At 38.6% G+C, this 24,579-nt stretch overlaps 1 protein-coding gene across 1 annotated transcript in view; it reads left to right on the top strand.

Moving 5' to 3' along the window:
* L3MBTL4 (L3MBTL histone methyl-lysine binding protein 4) overlaps positions 1 to 24,579 on the top strand; it is a 200,766-nt gene that overhangs the window by 101,813 nt on the left and 74,374 nt on the right. The window lies entirely within an intron of this gene.

Here is a 24,579-nt window from a genome sequence, read left to right as displayed (position 1 = left end):
ATGAAAGCTAAATATCAGATAGATGAATTGATTAATCATCACTCTAGCTACACTGAAAACCTATTACTCTCAATTAAGCCTCAAAGGGCATGTTTCATATAAATGAAAAGTTATAGTCATTAAGAAATTATTTTACCATAGTACATTTACACAATGGAATTCTATGCAGCAGAAAGAAAGAAGGAGCTCATACCCTTTGCAACAGCATGGATGGAGCTGGAAAGCATTATGCTAAGTAAAACAAGCCAGGCAGTGAAAGACAAATACCACATATCACCTTTAACAGGAATCTAAACAACAAAACAAAACAAAAAAAACTAGCAACATATAACCAAAGACACTGAAATAGGGGATAGTCTGACAGTGGCCAGAGGGGAGAGAAGGAATTTCAGGGGGGAATGGGTAGGGATTACAGGAACAAATTTGGAGGACACATGGACAAAAACTAGGGGTAGGGGATAATGGGGGGGAGGGGGGAAGGTTGGGTGGGTGGGCTGGAATGGGAGTAGGGGGGAGAAAACTGTACTTGAACAATGATTAAAATAAAATTAAACAAAAAAAGGAAAAAAAAAGAAATTATTTTGATAGTATTGTGTTAAAGAATCTTCATTTTATACATTTTAGTTTGGAAAACAAAGCCAGGCTAAATGCATCTAATTTGGCCGTTGCTTTTAGTTGAAGTATGTTTTAGTTTTTGGACATTCCATTTTAATTTTTGATAGAATAGATTTCAAAATGTTTTTGAAAAATATTTTAAATTTCAGCAATTAAAAATAGTTGTAAAAATTTTATAAAACCCTGTATTATATTGGTATATTTATTATTTCTGTCTTTTAAGCTACTGAAAGGTAAGAAGAAAATTAATCACTGTAAGTTCTAATGGACCTCATACCAAAATATGTTATTCATTTATCTGAAGGATTCTTCTGATCAGAAAGGCTCATGACTAATAACTAGTTTTAGACACACGTGCATGTACTCCCCATTCTTGTTTGTTTTGTTCCTTCACTGCTTCTGTTGCCCTCCCTATGGCCTCTCAGAATGAAACTAGTGAGTTACTCTGTTAATGAAGATATCTTACATTGAGCTAGCCCCAGTGATGCTTGAACCTTAAATCTAAAAGGGCATCTTTGAAAGAATTTCTTAACTTCTTGTATAAATTACAAGGATCCCTAAAAAAATGACAAGCATTTTTACATTTTCCTAGGTTCTTTAAAAACCACAAAGTCAATAAGGTGCAGGTCCTTACATAGCCTGCAGTGCATCATAAGCATAGGATCAGGACACAGAGAGAGTAACACAGGGAGCACCATGCTCAGTACATGTTGGAGAAAAGTGTAAGCATTTGTGCTTTGTGGTTCCTTTGATCCTGCTTTTCACTCTCCCAGACTTCACACCCCAGCATGCCAGGGAAATGGTTCTTTCTTTATGTTAACCACCCCCAGCACCCCCATGCATGCCTCAGTCTCTCATCCCAGTAACTTTCTCAAGTAGGAATGATTTAAACAGAGGTAAGGATGGATCATTTCAAGCATAGCGACAGTTCTCTTCACTCCACCTCACCCATTACTTGCTCCTGTGTCAAGCTGCTTAACTGACTTCTTGACCGGAATATATCATTAGCACCCTGAAGCCTATGGGATGCTTATCCCAAATCTGAACATCATCCCAAGTCAAAAACTTGCTTTTCTGTTTTTGTTCCTACTTGCTTTCAAAACTCCTACTTCTTATTCAGAGTTATTCTGGACTCTGCCCCCTCCTTACCTCTCCCTCACCCCATACATACAATCAGTCATTATGTCTGCTGATTCTCTTTCTCAGTTTCTCCAGAATCTGTCTTTGACCTCTGCTCCTCCCAACACCATTGCACTATTTGCACTCTCATCATATTTAGAAATGATTGTACAGATGAGTTACACAGATTTTTCCCAAAGAGCCTGGCATGGACCTAAAATTTCAAGTTCTAAGAGGCATGTAGCATAATTGTTAAAAATGTAAAATGTGGAGTCAGAATGCATAGATTTGCAGGTTAGTTTTTTCTGCTTGCTGAGCTGTGTCTGTTTCCTCATCTATTTAAAGGAGGTAATATTAGTATGTCTAGCTCCTATATTTATAATAATGAAATGGAGTAAATATATGTATAACACTTCAAAATCTACCTGACCGATAGTATGTGCTTAATTAATGTTAGTTGCCATCAGGAAATTGCATAACATTCTATAGATTTTCATTTTTATGTAGAACTGTGTAAATTATTAAGGATTCCAAAATTTGAAATTGTGCTAGAATTTAAATCTGAGTTTTCAAAATATTCCATTTTTTTTCTGAAGTTTGACTTCCATGTGTTGGCAGTATTACAAGATTCCTGCTTGGTGTACTCACACTCAGGTGATTGGAATCCCTGTGATTTGGGGGGAAGATTACTTGTAATTGGCTGTCTTCAGTTGGTTATGATATTCGGTTACTGCTGTGCTTGCTTTTGTTATAAATTTGTTTGAATTAATCATATTAATATGGTTTATTATAGATTGCTCAATTAACCCTATGATTTATAATTATTCATCTGTTTAAATACCTAAACTTTAAGACGTGCTTATGGTTATGTTATGGTTCAATATATATCATTCATGCCCATATTGTTTAATGCAAAATCACATGCACATACACACACCATTCTGCTCCAAAATTCATTTATTTGTCACTGAGTTTTTTTCCCACTGGAAAGTAGAAACAAAGAGTTGGTCTAGGTACTGCAATGGAATAAAGTTTGAAAGTCTAGAGCTAACTGTTGTAACAGATTCACTCATGACTCATTTTATCATTTCTTCCTTATAGTAGTTTCTATGAAACACAAATCTTACCTCATTTTCCCCATAATCATAATATTCAATAATTTACAATATCCATTCACTAAGGCTTGATATAGAAGTTCTTGAAACCCAAACTGGTGATTACAAAGGCCTCTGGAGCATGAGAACTTGAATGCTCCCATTCACCTGGGTCGAGCACCAGTTTGGATGGCTGGGTGATGACAGATTCCTTGTAGTGGCCATTCCCAGCCACAGGTGCTCACCTGCAGGTTGCCCTGTATCCCACAGCCAGATGAAACTCCTTTTCTCATGCCATGAGGGCACAGTTTGTCTGTTTTTTCTAATGTATAGTACTTCACAGTGGACTTTTTCTTCAGTTAGAATCAAAATTAAAACTTAAGATGTAACATTATTAAGTTGTCAAGATCTTTCTCTCATGCTTTGTATTCCATGGGTGTCCTTAAAAATATACAAAAAATCAGAACCAAAGAAACCATGCCTGCCATGGTCATCTACTCGATTCCATCTCAGCAATCTTTTCAATCACATCATTTGGAAACTATAATCCCAGTCACATTTGATGTTAAATTTCTTTAAATGGAGCTCATTTTTTCTTTTATTGTTAATTATCCGCCCACATATTAACTACTCCATGGGGCAGTAGGATGTCCAATATCTCTTGCTCTAGAAATTAACCAGGTTTGAGAATATGATCAACTTTGGAGTTAGAAAAACTTGGATTAAAATTTCTGTTCTGCTCTGACTCTGTGCCTTTGGGCATACTTACCCAAAGTATTTGGGCATTACTTTACCTCTGGGACTTGCAAGCTTGTGAGATTAAATACCTCAACATCTGATTTTGGTTATCTGAGGCACAGTGGCCCTTCAGTAAATAGTAGGGCTGGGAAGAAGCGCACAGGAACATTTGCTTCCCATGTCACCATTTCTCGTCATTGGCCCAGAAAATTGGGAGTTGACTTTATTTCCTAAAACTCACACAACCATAAGGCTTTTGCATAGCTTTTGTACTTGTTATAACTGCACTATCCATAAAAGGGTTGCTGATCTCTGAGCGAATATTGAGTAACAGGACAGGTGAAAACATTTAGAATTATTGATTTAGGCTTAGGATAATCAGTTCCTATAAGCCCTGTTAAACTAAGAACTAAAGAACTATGCTGTTCTTTTTTAAAAAGTCCGTATGTCTCGGCGGTTCCATACCCAATTCCAACGTGTGGATCTTTTCCTTACACCAAGCAATTCCCTGACATCACCTGAATGTCCTACAACTCAGCTCCATTCTGACACTGTCTCCTTGAAGATAGCATCAAATTCCATAGGTGAAGCACTCAGTCCCACAAGACTCCCTACTTCAGATGTCAAACAAAAGTCCAAGTTGTTACCTTTGCTTGTGAAAAACTGACTATAAATCATAGGTTTCCATGACTCCCTCTTTGGGTTCAATTAATTTGCCTCAGCAGCTCATAGAACTCAGGAAACCAGTTATGAAGAGATGCATAGGGTGAGGTCCTGAACAAAGGAGGTTCTGTCTTCATGAAGTTCGGGACCCAGCATGGTGGCACATGTGTATCTTCTGATTCACTAACCTGGTAGCTCTCCAAACCCTGGCCTTTTGGGTTCTTATGGAGTGTTTATTACATAGGTGTGCTTGATTAAATCATTGTCCACTGGAGGTTGAACCCAGTTTCCAGTTCCTCTTCCCTCCTCGGAGGTCTAGGGGTGGGTCTTAAGGTTCCAGCCCTGTAATTACAGGGTTGGCTCCACAGGCAACCAGCCCTCATCCTTAGGAGCTTTCCAAAAGTCATCATCTCATTAACATAACAAAAGACACGTATTACTCTCATCACAGGAAATTAAAGGATTTTAGGAGTTCTATACCAGGATGGGGATATATTTCTTATTATAAATATCAATATCACAATTGCAAATATACCACCAGTGAAATAAAGTTATTCTCACTAAATTGTTCAGTAGCTAACTAGTCAAATAAAATGGGCATAACTGGTTCTAATAGGGGTCTTCTCTCTTAAGCACAATTAACCATTCCTTTGTTTCTGTTTTAGGCTGTGCTACTTGCCTCTGGTCTCCTTTTGCCTTTCTTCGTAATGTAGACTGAGGGCCCCTCTACCTCTGGGTAGGGTGTGTCTTCTTTGTACCAAATCCTTCTAGCATTTGGACCAAGAAGATGAAATCATTTGCAGTCAAGATTAATGTCTCCAAAACTTTGTCTGATGTCCTTAGGGAGATGAATTTTCTCTTTATCCTCATCATTCTATAGTACTTTGTCCTCTTTTCTTTGTTTTGTTAGAGTTACTTTTTTTTTTTTTTTTTGGCCACTCTTGTGCCCAGAACTGTCCAATGGCTTCCTGTCTAACACATTGTTCCAAGGTTCTTCCTCTCACCAAGAAGACCTCTGCAGTCTGGCTCCTAGAAGCTCCCAACCAGGTTCTGTACTTTTGTCCTTGCTCACTCGGCTGGCAGCACTGGACTTGCGCTAACTCCAGTACACCAGCAGGCTTCCTTGTCTGCTTCTGCTGTTCCCTTGACTTGGAACTTGGGGCCATCGTGTGCTCCCAAGGCTTGTTCAGAGGTTCCCTCCCAGAGATGCCTTCTCTGTGGAAGCTGTTTACTGACAACAGTCCTGCCCTTCTTTAGCTCCTTAGTTACCTCTGTGTTTCTTAACAGCAGTTCTCAAGGGCTCACACAATATGATAAGCATATTTGTTTCCTTTCTCATCCCTTCTCCATTACTAGAATACCTCTCCCATGCTGACAGGGAACTTGTGTTGCTGCTAGCCCACCCCTTCCTGCCTTCAGCTTGTGGTGCAGCCTGTGTTCTCCACAGAGTAGACCCTCAGTGAATATTTGTCCAATTTCTTGTTTTCCTAACTTCCTACATTTTATACATATAATTCATCTATATTTAGGTGCTCCTTCAGTCCATTTTAAATACACTTAGAAATCATAGTTAAAAAGAAGAAAATATTCAACCGCATAGAAATGTTTTGTTAAAGTTTTCAGTTAGGGATAGAAATAATAAAAATATGACAGGTCCCAATGCCTCTAATAAGGGAGTTTTCACTGTAGACAAAACCAAACAAAGCAAAACCAGAAAACGTTTTTTTAATTGAATGCAAATTTGAATGTGCCACTTGGTAACTAACAGACTTTTCTCACCAAGTATGTGTAAACCACTTTTTCTGAAATGAAAAGGAATCAATATAAAATGACAAGAGCTGGTGAGGGTGTGAGTGACATAGTGGGCTGCTCAGCCCTCCAGGGATAGCCCCCCAGGAGGGTGGCCCTTTCATCCTTGAGGCTGCCTCACCATTTGTGCCATGGATTCCAAGTATCACCAACTTGAGAGAAGCAAACTGCTCTCTCAGCTTAAGCATAAAAATAAGTAGATGTAAGAGAGAACATTTAATTTGTATTCTCGAAAAATCCGAGACAACCTAGGAAAAGTGCTTTATCCTCAAGAGTCACCAAAGATGTGGTTGTGGAACATAAAAACTGACAGAATCCTCCGAGCTCATCAGGTCCAACCTGTCACTCAGAGACATGGAGACAGTGTTTGCCCAGCTTGTTGGATACAAAGGTAGGTCTCAGGCCGTAGTCAGAATGGACGTCTTGATTTGCCTGAACCCTTTCCGCTGGGGAACCCAGTGTGTACATATTTCTATAATCATGTAAGGCTCCCCTCCCTGTCACCCTTCTTTAGACCGGAAAGTAAGTAACCCAACTGATGTTAGGTTCCGGCCTTGGAGAAGCCGGTGGAAGTGCTAATTCATGGCTTCCAAAAAGAGGTGGCATCCTCTCTTCTGCAGCAACAGCAGAGTTGCATGAGGCATGATGGGAAGAGGGTGGCAAAAAAATAAAAATAGGTGACATTGCAGCACAGTCTCGTGGCCGGAGAGTCTGAAGTAATTGCACATCATTTGTGATGATCAGCAGCTCACAGGATGCACAGCTGTTTTATGGGAAAGGCTGATTGGGCCTTATCGTTCCATAAAGAGGAATCCTTATTGGGCCTGGGAGGAGTCCCTGGGCTCATATTGAAGACAGTTCCCAAGCTAGGTAGTCCTGGCTGTTTGCTGCAGTCCCCACATCTCTATTTAAGAAGGTTTTGTATCTTGAGCTCAGGCTTCTGCTTATCTATTAGGCCTTTCAGAGACCCTGTGCCTCTTACTGAGGCACGGAAGAATGTCTGGTCCCTTCTGGGTCCCAGACAAGCTGTGCCTTGGGCTCATTAACTTGGCCACTACTACATCATCACCTCCAGCTGTGTGGGATCTTTTCCTAGAGATGGATGGCTACCCCGTAGCATACCAAAGGAAGCAAATAGCTGGCCCTTGCCCCAACCTCATTTGGAGGCTCTCTATTAAAAAATAAATACTCCTTCCACCTTTATGTCATCCTAAAGTGTGTGTGTGTGTGGAGGGGGGGCGGATACAATGAGAGAGGAAGAATGCGAGTACACACACCTCTGACTTGCATGCCTTCCTTTCACCTCACATCTGATTCACTTTTTTCAATTTCTTGAATGCAAATTCTTTCCACCTGGGGCCTTTGTATATGTTACCTTCTCTGTCCAGAATGGTCTATATGGTCCTATAATAGAGGATTCTTTCTCACAGCAATCCATAGGCCTTTCCTGGCCACATTTTCTAAAAAACAGCCACCACTATTATTTCCATTTCACAACTTCCTTTTCTCCATAGTGCATAGCACAATGTGTAATTGTTTTAATTGTCTGTTTCCTTGCTTTTTGTCCATTGTCCTCATGAGAGAATAAGTTTCATGAGTGAGGGTCAATGAGTGTTGTGCCTATCATTGTTTCTCTAGTGTTTGGCTTCCAGTAAATGTCTTTTTGTATGTTCATTTCTCTATCTAAGAGTTGGTTAATCACTTATGCCAAAACATGCACCTCTCTGCATTGGGCTCTTGCCTGCAATCTTTATGGAGGGAATTCTTGAGTCGCAGCTACAGAATTAGTCTAGTCAAGACTAGTAGTAGAGACATGGGCCAAACACTCCTCATTACCAACAAAGGAAACTTTCATAAATAAAAAGTTGACAGCAGATAAAGGAAATTTTCTACCTGGCTTTCATGTCTAACTAATTTTGTCATTCTTTCTTTAGCTTCCATTTGATTTGTATTTGGAAGTAACTGTGATGCTTGATTACAAAGTAAATGAAATGAAGCATTACTTAGTAAATTAAATGAAATTAAAGTATATATTAGTAGAGTAGTAATACAAAGCATAATAATATGCATAATATTAATATAGCATATTAATATAGTATATTAATATGCAATAATAGCCTTTATAATTAAAGACCTTGAGAACATGACTAACATTTCACTGTTAAACATAAGCAAACAAAAGAGAACATAACTTGGTGAAAGGTAGAATGAATGCTTTGCTCATTTGTTTCATTACACAAACAGAATAACTTGTAAATACACCATATGTCCTGATATATTGTTTATCCTGTTAAGTGAGATAAAATTCATAAATCTATATTAAAAATGAGTAATTAATAAAGTCCTCTTTAATGAACATTTGGGAAACGGTGGAATTAGAAAAGTTTATTCCATCAGAGGTGGAAATTCACCTAGATTATAATATAAGAGTTGATGCAATTATAGCCTAGGTGCGGAATGATAAATATGATGTTGAATAGATGTCATTCTGAGGAAAATAATGAAGATTGTTAACTTAGGTAACAGTATATTTTCAATTTTACTCTATTTTAAAGACAATTTCATAAGGAATTTTTAGTATTGTTCTTCCAAAATACAGCAGGCAAGTAATCAGCAGTTTTAAGAGTCCCTAAGTACTCATTGACTTAATAGACAATTACAGCACATTGTGTTTAAAAAGAAAGTTAGCTATTTTAGAAGTCCCTAATTACAGATTTACATGATATACTTCTCAAGGAAAAATAATGCATTTCAAAATGTACTTAGAGTCTTAATGATATTAATCTGTTTTAAATGGCTCTTATTGAGGTGCTTATCCTGTATACTCTTCCTTTTGGAGGTGAGAAAGCAGAATTCATTTACTTTGTTCTAAAACTTAGTCTTTGAGATACTAGTGGCAGCTCAGAACAATTTTACAGATTATTTTCCCATCATAACTGGATGATCGGGTTTGCTACTGTTTAGTTGAGATGTAGTGTAGTAAGGTGGGTCTTAGTCTTCCTGTTACAGACACTGGTAGAGTCTATCTAAAGAAGATACAGCTCTGTGCAAAGTTACAGACATTTAGAACAAATATACACCAACTTCTAAAAGTCATGGGCTGACTGACTCACTGGTTTGACAAATAAGATGAAATAGGTTCTTATCCCGTCCCAGTTAATGAGTCACCTGGCCATACAGTCATCCAGTGGAAATCCTGGGTGGGGCAGAAGACCTTTCAGGATTCTCTGAGTTTTAACCTTTTTCAGAAGACTGTAACACCTTCAAGGGAAGGAGAATTGGATGAGATACAATTATGCTATTCCTTCCCTCACATCTATGTACAGAACCTGATTCATGGAAACCTTGAGTGACCAGCTGAGGGCCTGAAAATAGTATTTGAAAGGAAGGGTCTTATTGTCTTGGAGGGTAGTGTTGCTGTTGTCATTGAATAAAGATTTACTTGAGTATACTGAGCACTGTGCTAGGACTTGGAAAGTCCCTGTGGGACTTTCTGCATTTGATGACCATGATGATGAAGCTTGGAGGGAGAGTGGAGAGGGCCCTGTGAACAGGCTCCATGGAGGACCTTGGTGGAGGTCATGCGTGCACCAAAAGATGCTTCAGCTGCCACAGCACCAGGATTCGGTGTGAAGAGATTGAAATTCCTGTCCCAATATTCTCTCTCCTACTCACACTAAGGTCTCATTTTAATTTGGAGGTCAGAGTGGGGATGAAATTTTGGGAAGGACACTCTGTTGCTTTAAAGACAAGGTTAGCTATATTAGTATCTTAGAGATATTTTGTTCATCTCTCTTCTGTGATTTTAGAAAGATTAGAAAATAATCATCTGTTTTATTTTACAAGTAGATATATCCTTAAGTGACTCACTGGAATGAAGATAGAATCAAATATTTTTATTGTAAAATAAACATAATATATTTGTATTATGAAAGAAGCTATTTCTAGATTATTGATTTTTTCATTTTATGCTACATTTAAGCAATTCAAAATCAACAAGTTGAAAATATACACAAACCCAAAATTCAGTGAACACTATAAATGACAAACTTATAGAACTGAAAATATTATAGCATATTTGGGAACTAAGATTCTTTGTCTTATATGTTACTTTTTGTACATGTTTTGCTATGTATTTCAAACCAAGAAGTAAAACTTAGAATTTTTTTCTTTAGCACAGCAATAAGTTTCACTTCAGTACATAACATTACTGTGATTATAATGATGGCAGAACATCATCCACAGGTCTTAGGGCTCACAGTTCTCTGCACCTATACATCCAGCACTGGTGACCATACATCTTTCCTTCATGACCTGCTCACAAGATTGACATATTTAAGAGCTCCCCCGCCTAGAGGCCACAGACCCAAAGTCAGAGCTACTTTGACCAGGCAGTAGCCTCTCCCTACTATGTTTACATGACTGCTGGACTGAGATTCTTCTGAATCTCACCCACCCTGCAGCATTCTTTAGAATACTCCTAACTTTATTTGTGTTGTTCCTGTACAGATATTCTCTATATATAATGTTATTGCTATAATTGAATACTTGAAAGCCATTAAGGTTGAGAACACAGTACTGATAGCATACCATACTGGCATTACATCCCAATAATGCATACCTTCTGCATTACTGACCCTCCTCTTCAAGATATTTCCCTTGAATAATCCTACATTCTGCTTAGTGCTTCTTTTTAAAATGATATTTTATTGATTATGCTATTACAGTTGTCTCCATTTTTCCCGAGGCCCACCATTCACCCAGCACCCCTGACTCCCTCAGACAATCCTCACACCTTTGTTCAACTCCATGGGTCATGTGTGTAAGTACTTTGGCTACTCCATTTCCTATACTGTACTTCACATCCCCATGGCTGTTTTGTAACTACTTCTTTGTACTTCTTAACCCTCTTACTTCTTCACCCATTCCCCCATACTACCCTCCCATCTGGCAACCATCAGAATGCTCTCTATATCCATGATTCTGTCTCTGTTCTTCTTGTTTGTTTAGTTTGTTTTTTTTGTATTCAGTTGTTGATAGACTATATGTTTTGCCACTTTATTGTTCATAGTTTTGATCTTCTTTTTTAAAATAAGTCCCTTTAACATTTCATATAATAATGGTTTGGTGATGATGTTCTCCTTTAGTGTTTTCTTGTCTGAAAAGCTCTTTATCTGCCCTTTCATTCTAAATGATAGCTTTACTGGGTAGAAAAATCTTAGCTGTAGGTCCCTGCTTTCCATGACTTTGAATATTTCTTACAGATCCCTTTTCATCTGCAAAGTTTCTTTTGAGAAATCAGCTGACAGTCTTTTGGGTACTCCCCTGTAGGTAGCGAACTGCTTATCTCTTGCTGATTTTAAGATTCTCTCTTTATCTTTAATCTTTAGCATTTTAATGATGATGTGTCTTGGAGTGGGCCTCTTAGCATTCATCTTGTTTGGAACTCTCTGTGCTTCCTGGACTTGCATGTCTATTTCCTTCACCAAATTAAAGACATTTCCTTTCATTACTTTTAAAATAGATTTACAATTTCTTGCTCTTTTTTCTTTCTGCGACCACTATGATGCAAATACTGGACCTCTTAAAATTGTCCCAGAAGCTGCTTACACTATCCTCATTTTTTTGGATTATTTATTCTCTTTTTCTGGATTGGTTGTTTTTTTGCTTCCTTATGTTCCAAATCATTGATTTGATTCTTGGCTTCATCCACTCTACTGTTGTTTCCCTATAAATTGTTCTGTATTTCAATTATTGTATCCTGCATTTCTGACTGGGTCTTTTTTATGGTGTTGAAGTCCTACTAAGTTCCATGATCATCCTTATAACCAGTGTTTTGAACTCTACATCTGATAGGTTACTTATTTCCATTTTGTTTAGTTCTTTTTCTGGAGTTTTGATCTATTCTTTCATTTGGGCCATGTTTCTTTGTCTCTTCATTTTGGCAGCCTCCCTGTGTTTGTTTCTGTGTATTAGGTAGAGCTGCTATGACTCTCCTTCTTGGTAGTGTGGCCTAATGTAGTAGGTGTCCCATAGGGTCCAGTGACACAGCCTCCCCTATCACCCAAACAGGGCAGGGTACACAAAGTGTGCCCTTTGTGTGGACTGAGTATACCATCCTCTGGTATTTGAGCCTTGATTGCTATTGGCAGGTGAATGAGAGACCAGTCAGCTGCAAGGGTTATCTGTGACCACTGACCATCAACCTCTGCTCTCCAAGGAGGATCAGCTGTGCAGGGGCAGAATGGTGGTTCTTTGATGTGGTCTGTAGCGGGGGTTTCCCAGGTGGTGCAGGCCAAGGTCAGCCCCAGTCTGTGTTCTGCCTGGTCCCACCCTTCCTGAGCTATAAAAGTAAGCTGAGATGGCTGCTACTGGTGCTGGGCTTGGAGATTCCCAGGCAAAGCCAAGCTGTGAATGTAGGCTGGCTGCTGCTAGTGCCAGGCCTGGACCTCTTAGCAAGAGGTATGGGGGCTGGGGGCTTGCCAAGGCTGGCTGTTGCTTGTTTGAGAGGACTTAGGAAGTTGTGAAGCATGAGCCAAGACCAGCTATTCATGTGGAAAAGTCACAGTTAACAGTTTTGGTGGGCTAGTAAGTTGGGTAGGCTGGAGTCTCAGAGGATCTCCAAGGGGTGCCTATCAGTGTTAGCCAGGTTGATAGAGTCTCAGATAAGGCACCCACCTGCTGGCTCTGTGGCTCTATTGGGGGAGGATTCAGAAAAGGGGCAATGACCTCTGCCTGCCTTTCTGTCTGGGAGAAAGATGTCCCCCAGCTCTTATCTTGATGGCAGATACCTCAGTTCCTCCCTATATGCCACTGGTACCTTTCTAGCGGCTACTCTGGTACTGGAGCTCAGAGGGAGTGAGTCTTAGTAAGTCTGTGTGTAGGTTCTTTAAGAGGAGCTGCTTTGGACTCCAGAAGTTTCTTCTACCAACTTAATCCCAGCTGGTTTTGCAGCCAGAGGTTATGGGGACTTATCTTCCTGGAACCCTGGGCTGGGGGCAGTGGGGAGGGGGGTAGTGTGTATCTGGGACTCCTCACTCCTGAGATATCCCTCCCAAATTTTTATCCACCACATGTGGATATGGGACCTACCTGGTCCATATCTCTGCCCCTCCTACCAGTCTGAATGGATGTGGTTTCTTTAATTCTGTAGTCGTCAGACTTCCATTCAACTCAGTTTCTGATCGTTCTGAGTGATAGTTGTTCTATAGTTTAGTCATAATTTTGATGTGGTTGTGCAAGGAGGTGAACTGTGTTTACCTGTGCCACCATTTTGGCCAGAAGAGTGTTTCCTTACTTGACTATTTCCTTGACCATTGAAAGATTTTATGGCCTAAGGATTATAAAAGCAGAGTAAAAGAAATAGTTTTTATAAGCCTTTTTTAAAAAAAATTATTTGCTAACATTGGTTAATAATATTATATAGGTTTAAAGTATAGAATTCTATAACACATCATGTACATATTGCAATGGATATTCAATACACAAAGTCAAGTCTCCTTCTGTTACCATGTATTTTAGGTCCTTTACTCTTTACTACCCCTCCCAATCACTTTTTCCTTCTGGTAACCACCATGCTGTTATCTGTGTCTATGAGTTTTTGTTTGTCTTGTTTGCTTAGTAATGCTTTCAGTTTTATTTACCACATATGAATGAAAAATCATTTGGTTCTTTTTCCATCTTACGTGTTTCACTTAGCATGATATTCTCAAGGTCCATATATCTTTGCTGAATTCAAATTATGCTACAAAGCAATAACAATGAAAACAGCATGACATTACCCTAAACAGGTAGTTCATTTGGTTAGAGCATCATCCCAATATGCCAAGGTTGCAGTTTGATTTCCAGTTAGGACATATGCAAGAAGCAACCAGTGTGTGCATGAATGGGTGGGGCAGCAGCTCGATATTTCTGTCTCTCTCTAATCAAAAATAGTTAAAAATTTATAAAAATAAATAAACAATATGGCATTGGCAAAAAAAGCAAGTTTTTATTCTGTTATATGCAGCTTATGCTTCTTAGATTGCAAGAACATCCTCCATCATTTCCTTCAAAGTCATCATTCTTTTTTCATACTAATGAACTTATTTTGTAATGGAAGTCATTAAATCAGAGAGGAATCTTTTTATGTAATATCTCTAAACACTTTTTATACAATGCCAGGCAGCCAGGGAAAATTCAGCAACAGTGAAGTAACATCTTATTCCAGGGCTTCTAAATTCAGCAAGTAAGGCAAAAAATATGTTTAGTCACAATTTCTAAAAACTGTATCTCAGCCCAGCACAGGAGGTTGTCCAACATCAATGAACTAAAGTGTCAACACATTTTCAACATTAGGTGAAGTTATTGGCAAGTTGAGGATCATGCTATATGAAAACCATACCACATTTTAAATACTAGGACCATTGCAAGCTCAGGGATCTGCTCCCATTGGGAGGTGCACTCGAGTACTGAGGCGAGAAGTGGTGGTCTTTGATTACTTGTGTATACTCCTTACCATGTCCATTGCTCAGTAGTGTGGTGGATCATCCAGACTTTATTCTGTTTATTGTATATATTTGATTACCTTGACATCCATGGCTATCCTTGCAGTCTTTTAGAGCTGGAAATAGTTGATTTGGACAGTTTGTGTACATAAGTGTTTCCTGTTACAACAATTGCTTATTGGGCAGCATAGCAGACACAGATCTGTAAGTTAGAAACCCTGAGTTCTTGTCCTAAGCACTAAAGTATGATATATGATCTGACAGAGATTATTTAACCTTCTAAAACTTTATTTCCTTATTTGCAAAAGTAAGTGGATGGACTAGATCAGTGGTTCCCAACCTGGAAAGGGAACACTTAAGAAATAAGGTTCACAAGCTTACCTCCAGAATTCTGATTTTGTAGGACCTGAAATTTACATACTTAAATATCTTTGAGTCCTTCCTGCCTTGTATGCCAGTCTTGGGACCTCTCTCCTTCCTCTGGTAGACTTGCAGGCCCTCCTGATCCCCCTGTGTCCTGGCCTCTGGCCTTGCAGATCCTGGTCTGTTGTTGTCCTAAAACTTTAGATTGGACTGAAATGGCAGTCCCTGGGGTCCATGCTACCCTTGCTGTTACACAGCCATAGAAAAGTTAGAATTTGGATGGTCAGACCCTATGATGGCAGCTTTCTCTGAATGGAGTACCTTTATATCTGTAATCAGGCAGCATGTAGGAGGCCTAGTCTGTGGCATCTCCTTGCATGGAGCTCTGTCTAGGTCAGCACTAATGTACTCAGTAAGAGTTTGTTTTTCTCTGTAAAGTCTATCATCCAGACTAATTCAAAGTTGCCAGTGAAGAAACCAGTGCACAGGTCTTGGAGAGAAGGTGAGCTGTTCCTTTCATTTAACCCAAGCACTTGTTATAGACATCAGGGGGGAGGATTTTCTTCCAATTGGATACATTGCAGTTCTGACGAAACTATTCACATATCATTCAATATGGAATGCCATTAATGTAGAGTTAGGTTTAGAGTAGAAACCACAGGGAGAAATGTAATTATTAATTTTATATATAGGGTAGGGGCAAAAGTAGGTTTATAGTTGTTTGCATGGAAAATAATACAATAATAAATCTAACACAAGAATAAGCCCTGTCTTCCATGTACTCACAGCTAGAAACCTACTTTTGACCCACCCTGCACACACACATGTATGTACATACACATACATACATACATACATACATACATACATCAGCTTCTTAAGCAACTCTCAACATTTTCTGTTAAGAATGGCCAAAAGCTTATTGGTAATGAAAATTCTTTATGTGGCTATATTAGGTCAAGACTAATTTGAAGAGGGATTATGAATGTCATAATTTCTGCTTTAAATGTAATTTGCAGGTTATTAGAAAGATGTTATTATCATCCATTCCAATTTGGAATCTTGATATAGTGTGTTTAATTTTCTAAATAATTTATATATATGTATATATATATATATATATATTGTTATGAGAATAGATGACATCTCTGTCAACAACTAATTTGATTTTTTAGTCAGCAAATTAAAGGTGACACTTTAATTGAAAGTTCTTATGAAAATGGAACTTTTAACAAAAGAGCAGTTCAGGGACTGGGGAACCTCAAAAACAATTCATGAGTGACCAGATATACTTACTGTATTAGGCCTGTTCCTTTTCTTCCTTGATATGAATAAGAAAAATCCTAGGAATAAGAAAGGTGTAAGTTTCCATTGTTTTTGCTTCTCATTAGTATCATGTTGCATGAGGTAAAGCAGAAGGAAGGAGAGAAGCAAGGAGTTCCAGTGGAGGAGAGAGGGAGGGAGAGAGAGAGAGAGAATGATTGAAAAGGGCAGAACAGTTGTTTTGCAGCACTTTCATTCAGATTAGATGGAAATTTTCCCTTTACATAAACCCTGTGCAAAATTAGTCATTTTAAAAAGCTGATTTCATATAAAATATAAGCTAAAGGAGGTTCAGAGCAAAAGAAAGTAATTGTTTTTTAATAATCTGAGATAGCATTGTAGAAAAGTTAAGGTTTAGAAGAAAGTACATGTTTTTATTTCTTTCTTAAAAATAATGATGAAATAATAGGGTCCCTCACAATAAAGCTATCAGTTAGATATAGGTTCAATTCTGTTTAGTTTAGTTACATGTAAATAAAAAAAAATTGTGAGCCAATAATCCCTAAAGTTTTTTTCTACTCTTAAAATTCTGTGCTTCCACATTACCTATGTGGATGTCTCCCAGGTTTTTCCTGCCATAATTCAAGAGTGTCATTTTTCTGACGTTTTCAAAGTTTAAAAACTAGGTTATCAAACAAGTTGGCAATATATGAAGGTCTATGCTATTTAGTAATATAAAAAGAGTCTAGTTTGGTGTATTTAAGTAGTTTTGGTATAATTCATGGTTTAAATTCCTTACTTTAAAATGCTAGTGTGACATGTTTGAATGAGAGATATCTCTAAATCTGTATCTCTTCCTTTCTGCTTTAATGTCATTACAGCCATATATCAGTTCACACCATCCACACGTGCCTCACTGTTTGGTCCCTAATCCTTACAGAGGCTTATGCAACCAGATCTAAGATGTTCATCCAGATACCTCAGGTGGAATCATTCCATTTTGCAGCAAACCTTTTGTCTCCCTAATACTGTACCCATATTACACGTGAGATCCTCTTTTTCTGGGATGCTTGTGTAATTATCCAATTACCCATCATATTATTCTTTCTCTATTTAAAGTTCAACATACGATAAATGCATTTTATCATATTTGCTAAGAAAATCTTTGCCAGCTGCTCTGCTGTCTTTTTTTAAATACTGAGCAAAGCCCAATATACCATGTTTCACTTTTTATCATCACTGCTCAGATCTGTCAGATCTGTGGAAAGGACTTTTAGAAAACTGTCCATTGCTTTCGCACTCTCTTCTTACCATGATATTGTTTTGGGTGGTAGAATTAATATCATTTTTATATCCACTGGTCCTTCTGGGCTCTAGCACATTTCTGAGTGTTTTCCTGTGTTAGGTAGATGGTTAATTTATCTTCCTCTGTAATATTGCCATTGTTATATTTTAATGGTTTTTCTGTATCAAGTAAGTATAACATTCACATTTTTACTAACCTTTTAAAAGTTCTTTTGCATTTCCATTTCAGAAAATTACTGTTCTCTTTTATTTATATATCATGAAATCTGACAGCCTGAAACCTAGTACAACCAACCATGGTGTTTAGTTACACTATTTTCTTCTTATTTTTGAGAAATTCATTGTTATAGCACAATGGGTATTTATTGTCCCTAATTTTATTAGAAGATGGAGAATTAGTGTGAGTAACCTATAATTTTAATTTGAAAGATATGCTTATTATTTGCATCTCTGACATTCAAGGGTAATTATTTTATTAAATCTTCTTAGCAAATTATTGTATAAATTTCCTGGGTTTGGGGTAGAAAAGAAAACAGGATAATAATCTAAAAGTTTCCAATCCAAAAAAGATAGTGAAAGATTAATTATTTGAAATGAGAACATGTGCATATATGTAATTTTTTAATTTCTAGATTTAATATTTTTTGCATCCCTTGCTCCATTCTTAGTCTTAGCTGATGATTTTACTGCCTATCTTGCTGAGAAAATAAAAGCTCTCAGGGGAGAAACTGATTATCCCTCCTGCACCCTGATCTACCAGCACACCCTCCTCTGTCACATGTGCTTTGCCTCCCCTGCCACTGAAACTGGTGAGAGTGCCCCCTTTGTCAGCAGTCAGTCTGCACTGGCCACCAGCCTGTCCCTCTGTAGCCACCCTCTCTCTCTACATTACCAAATTTTCCTTCTACTGAAACATTCCCATCATCGCTCAAACACAAACAATAATAAAAATATTTGTTTGACCACAAACCCACTTATACCACCTTTTATACAAAAACTCCTTAAAAACAGTGTGAACTATCACCTTTCCCTCTTTCCTCTGCCATTCTCTTTGAACTTCAGTTGGGCCTGTTCATGTCTATTCTATGAAGATATTCCTGTTCCAGTTACCCCAGCTCAGCACGCTGCCATACCCACAGCACTCACTCCCTATCTTCACGTGCCTCTGCTGTGAAGGGTGCCTTCTCCTGGCTTCCCTCTTACTCCCCAGCTGCTCCTTCCTGGCCTCCTTTCACACCCTAGTGCCGAGACTGCAGTCTGGCATATAAGAGGCTCCTACTATTGCTTTAAATGAATGAATAACCCTCTGATTATTTATATGTTAATAATAATAATAAAGTATTTTAATTTGTTTGTTATCAGTAATATTTAAATCTGTTCCATTTTTCTGTTATATCCTCTAGTGGATATTATCACCCAATGCTATTATCATTTCTCTGTAAAAGAATCAGGTTGAACTTCATGCTTTTTCGGGCAGTGGGTAAAGAGTGTAGAGATGAGGTTGAGAATGCTGCTGCTTGATCCTTGTTTTCTGACGCTGGCCAACATCAGTCTGGAGATCACATACATGTGTCTTCATTTGTTTCAGTCAGTGTCACTGTTGTCATCCTGCTCTGGGTCAGCCCTGTACCAAATAAAATACCAATTCTAAGAGGAAGCTGCTTTCTACTCAGCAGGCAGGAGAAACCTCAACTTCTAACACATTCTGGGTGGGATAATGAGCTTTTCCACTCACATCACTTGTGATTGCCAGTTTGGGCCATTTTGAAATAAAGGACAGTTCTCTTTCTCATTTCCTAGAAAGGAGTGCAGTCTCTTTTATTTCTTGATTTTTCCCTTGATATCTCACATAATCTTTATATGACAATAGGTCTGATACCTATATGCAATTCTAGTTTTTTGTTTTAGAACAATTACTTGATTCCACAAAAGAAGAAACAAAATAAAACTGCTATCTTATCCTAGGGATTTTCTTTTAGCTCCAACTAACACAAAAGCTTGTTTACAATGGCTTAATCAAAAAGAGGGTTATTTTTCCTCCAAGACAGACACTGATGTGGTAGTTCCCCCTTCTCGTTTTGGATCCAGGCTTAGTCTTCCTTTATTTTCTGCTTTCTGCACCACTTCTGCTTTTATACTTGTGCCTGTGACCTCATGAGCTCTTACATCTGCGTTCTGGAAAGGTCAGAGAAGAAGGAAATGGGCAAAGCAGCACCAGTGTCATCTTTACCCTTTTAATAGGAAAGAAAAGCTTTGCCTTTCCCTGAGGTCTTATTGCCCAAGGCAGTATTAGATGACCGCATCTGGATGTGAGAGAGGCTGTGAAAGCCAACATTTTCAGAAAGGTTCATTGCTGCCCTAAACCAAACCAGGGTTCAGTCAGCAAGAAGGGAGGGACATTGGGTAGGCAACGGTAGTGTCTGTCCTGGCTGCTTACGGCCCCCACGTAGTTCCATGTGCAGGGGCATTCACGAGGCCATGCTACTGCAGTGTCTTATGGGTGTGCAGCATTGCTAGTTACACAGAGCACTCCAGTTTACAAGGGTGCTTTCCCTTTCCTTGTGGTCCTTGCACCAAGAACTCTGCAATTAGATTAACTTCCTGCTTGAGTAAAATTGTTATAGAAGACTTGGAGTAAACTAGAACTTATTCATGCTGCTTGGTTTAGCGAATAGCTCATAATATTTAGAAATAGAAAACCAGATTGATTTTGGATATGCTAAGTTCTAAAATAAGAATCAAATAGTGATTATCTCACAGCATTCTGATCAGGATATATCAAAATAACAAGCCCACAGGTGTTAATTGTTATTGTCTTTATGATTCTTTCTTCTTAGAACATAATTATTCCATATCTCTTAGGTGCCAGTTGCTGCTGTAGTAGGCGCTAGGGATACAATGTAAATAAATTAGTGAAGGGAAACAGGGGACACACAGATAAACTAGAAAATAACTTTCAGTGAGATGGTAAAAAGCAGGCAGGAAAGGGTAATATGGTCAAAGACGTTCTCTCTGAAGAAGTGATTTCAAGCTGAGAACATTTTTTCTAGAGACCTAATTCTCTCAATATCCAGGTTACAAGTAAGATTTTCTTAGTGAAAATGCAGTTATTTTCTGGGGACCTGTGATAGAAATTGATTTTATCATAGGTTCCCTTTATCCTAGAGACACTAATATGAAGGACTGCAGAATTTACAAGTTTCTTTCCCCACAAATGGCTCTCTGTCTCATTCCCCATAGAGTTAACACATCAAACATCATATGGAATTTACCAAGGAAATTGTTAGAGTGCACGCATTTTTATTGCATGTTATTTTTGACTCTTTCATTATGTACCTTGCTAAAATTCTTAATGGAATAATTCTCCCAATAGTTGAGGTCATGCTTCTCCTTGTAGATCTAACAAGGAGAGAATTATGACAACCAGCAGGGCTCTGGATAAATATTTAAAAGGCCACTTTAAACTTTAATTTAATCATGTACATTACAATAATCCTGAAAAACATTCTCAGTAGCATTCGTTGAGAATTTACCAGAATATTGTGCATGCAGAGTGACATCTGGCCCAGCTAATGGAAAATGTCTGTCGGTTTGTCCACGGTTTAGTATCCAGGCCTTTGTGATAGTGTCTTGGTAGTGTATTGTGAGATGTGGTTTGAAAAAGTCCCTTTATATCCTTTTTTTCCTCATAGGTCCTTTTATTTACTGCCATAAGAATACATCTTAATTAGGAACGTGTTTACAGATTTCAAACATCAGTCCCTTGGATTTATTTAAAAATGGTTTTATTTTTAAAGCTGTTTCCAAACACTACCTTTGAATTGGGCAGTTCTTATTTCTATTGATCCTTCAAGGTGCCTGTGAAAGTGTAAGACTGTCAACGTGTAACACATACTTTTTTACTTTTCTGTAAATTTAATAAAATCGTATTTGAAGTATAAATATTTATTCTAATATCACCACAGATTGAGGCCCAGATTCAGTCAGTATTTTTGTGCAACATAATCACACTGCAATGCAAATTTTTGGTTTTTATGTAAGATTCTTTTCTTAACCAAGACCGTCCTGAGGTAAGGACTCTAGAGTACCCATCTGTTTACTCAGTAAGCATCTCTTGAGCACCAACTACGTGTCAGACTAGGTACCAGTGACACAATAATGAAATATAAACAGCTTGTAGTGTGTAGGATATGTAGTGTGATAGGATGTTACCTATCTAATAGGATAGGTAACATTAAATGAGTAATCTTTTAATTTGTAGTTGGGTAAATGTTATATAAAACAGGAACCTAATGTACTCTTGGAAGGTAGCCTGAGAAAGTGAAGTATTAAGCTGTGACCTGAAAAATAAATAGAAGTTATCCAGGCCTAGAAATAGGAAGCTCATCCCAACATGCAAATGCCCTACATTGTAGAAGAACCTGGTGGGTTCAAGGAACAAGAAAAGACCAGTTTGGATGCAGACAATTTTATATGGAGGAAAAGCAAGTGAGATATCTCTGAAGAGGTATACAGTGGTCAGATCAGGTGGGCCAGGCTGAGGATTTTGGACTCAGTTAAAACAACGAGAAGTTATTGCAAGGTGATGAAAGGGAAATTATACAATTGGATTTGTGTTTGGAAAATGTCATTCAGGTTGCAAGAGGGGGAAATGTGACGAAGATAAATTGTCAGGTTAGAATAATATTTAAGAGATTGTGAATTGATTAGAAATTGATGCAGAGTGAAATGAGAGGAGATGTAATGGATTACTTCCAGTTTCTGGCATGGATTGTGATGTGTTTTATTGGGATGAGCAGCTCCCGAGGAAAAGAAGGTTGGGGGCAAGATAATGACTTCAGTTTTGAACATGTTGAGTTTGAAAAGCCTTGAAGAGATCCCAGTGGACATGTATTGGAGTTGAATGTATGGAGTTGGAAGTGTTGGGTCTGGAACACAAGGAACGTCTGGGCTAGAGCCTGCATGCATCTGTAGCATACAGTTGATAAATGGAGTGTTGAAATGGACAGCCAAAGAACAAAATGTGGGCTCTCTGACGTGTTAAGGTTAAGTAGAGGAGGAAAAGCTGGCAAAGGGAAATTATCAGAGTGTGATGTCACCAAAGCTGGTGGACAATAACAATTCAAAAAGGAGATAGTGATTAAGAGCACCAAGACACTGAGTGTGATGCATACTCAACAGTGCATGTTGGGCTTAATGCATAAGGTCATTAATGACCTTAGAAGATAGATTGATGTGGTTTGACAAGTGAGATGTGAGGAAGTAGAGATAAATAACTTCTTTGAGAAGTTTGACTATGAAAGGGAAAAGAGTGAACAGGAGTAAAGGGAAATGTAGGTTCCAAGTCCAGTTTTAAGCTTTTGTCCTCCGTTTTGTTTTGTCTTTGTTTCATTCTTTCTTTTTTTTTTTTATTTTAGTCATTGTGCCAGTATGGTTTTCTGCCTTTTGTTCTCATTCCAGCCCACCCACCCATCCGTCCCCACCTGCCTCCCACTTCCACCCCCCCTCCTAGTTTTTGTCCATGTGTCCTTTTTATTTATTCCTGTAAACCCTTCCCATTCTCCGCTGAAATTCCCTCTTCTCTCCCCTCTGGTCACTGTCAGCCTGTCCTCTATTTCAGTGACTTTGACTATATTTTGCTTGTTTGTTTGTTTTGTTGTTTAGGTTCCTGTTAAAGGTGAGATCACATAGTATTTGTCTTTCACTGCCTGGCTTATTTCGCTTAGCGCAATGCTTTCCAGCTCCATTCATGCTGTTGCAAAGGGTAGGAGTCCCTTCTTTCTTTTTATAATGGGGGAAACTGAAGTATGTTTATGAAATGTTGGTAGAAAGGATTCAAAAGTCCAGGAGTAATTAGAATATTTGATTGCCTAAAGATCCTGGAGAATGAGGTGGCTAAGACCCAAACATAAATGGTAAGGGGTTTGCTTTGAGAGGGAAGAATTCTCCTCGCATTGTGATGGGAAGGAAGGAGGAAAATGGTGGTGTACAGGAGAGCAAGCTCTTGTTTTCTTAATGCAGTAGCATGCAAGCTCAGCTACTTTGAGCCAAGTGGTGGAAGTTGGTGGAGTTTGGGGGAGTGTAGAGGAGCTCAGGTGGTATTGAAAACGGTAAGTAGTTTTGGTAACAACCTGTACTGTTGTTTAGTTTTTTCCTAGGACAACTTAGCTACACAAAACCCAGAACAGGAGCATAGTACATTTGTCTCATAGTTGCATTTTGTTTTTGCCACAGCCACTTTTGATAGAAGGTCAGAGAGGAAGGGGAATTTATTTGCGACAGAGAGTCAAATACCAGTTGTTAGACTGTAAGACTGGTTGATAGGCTGTAAGTCAAGGGAAGGGGGGACTGATGACTGATGGTGAGAAAAGAAGGGAAATTAGTGGCCTGGGAACTTCAGTGATGTTGAAAAATTATTAGGAGTTGTGTGGGATACCCAAGCAAGCAATTTGGAAGGTTAGGCTTTTGTAGTCAACTGGCTATTTGCTTAGTGATTTTAGAAGCAGTGTCATGTTGGTGATGACAAGACCAGAGGGTCTTCTTTGTGTGTGTGTCCAGATGGATTCAAGGAAGAAACCACTGGAAATAAGTTTGTTAATGATCTCAAGGGCAGCATACTGGATTGTACAACTGTGGGCATCAAGGGTACCTTGGGTGACCTCTGGAGCTGGGAAAGAGTGGAACACAGTGAGTGGGGATGGCAGTCTTTTCTGAGTCATGCAGTGACAGAGGAAGATGGGTGCCAGTAATGAGAGGGCCAGTGATGAGGGAGCCCCCAGCGTCAACCTCAGAACAACAGGAGTATTAAATAATGTGAAAGAAATGTAGTCTATAAGAGGTGCTGGGAAGAAAAGAGGGCACTGACTTCCCTGCCAATTCTGAGACACATGGAGTGTGAGAAAATGAACATTTTCTCCTAAAGAAAGCTGCAGAATGCACTGTTTTCAACTAACAGCCAAATAAAGTTAGAGCTAGATAATGGAGAAAATATTGAAATGAGGACAAGGAAATAGGGAGTTTGCACGGGAAATGAAAGTATGAAAGCTGGGGAGAGAGAAGGAAAGTGTGCGGTTGTCAGGGAAATAAGGCCCAGATGGCATGACAGTATGGGAGAGAACATTCTA

Source organism: Phyllostomus discolor, chromosome 9 (genome assembly GCF_004126475.2).
Source record: "Phyllostomus discolor isolate MPI-MPIP mPhyDis1 chromosome 9, mPhyDis1.pri.v3, whole genome shotgun sequence".
In the NCBI taxonomy this organism is placed as follows: Eukaryota; Metazoa; Chordata; class Mammalia; order Chiroptera; family Phyllostomidae; genus Phyllostomus; species Phyllostomus discolor.
The sequence above is the reverse complement of the archived record's forward strand: the minus strand, read 5'-3'. Positions and strand labels throughout refer to the sequence as shown.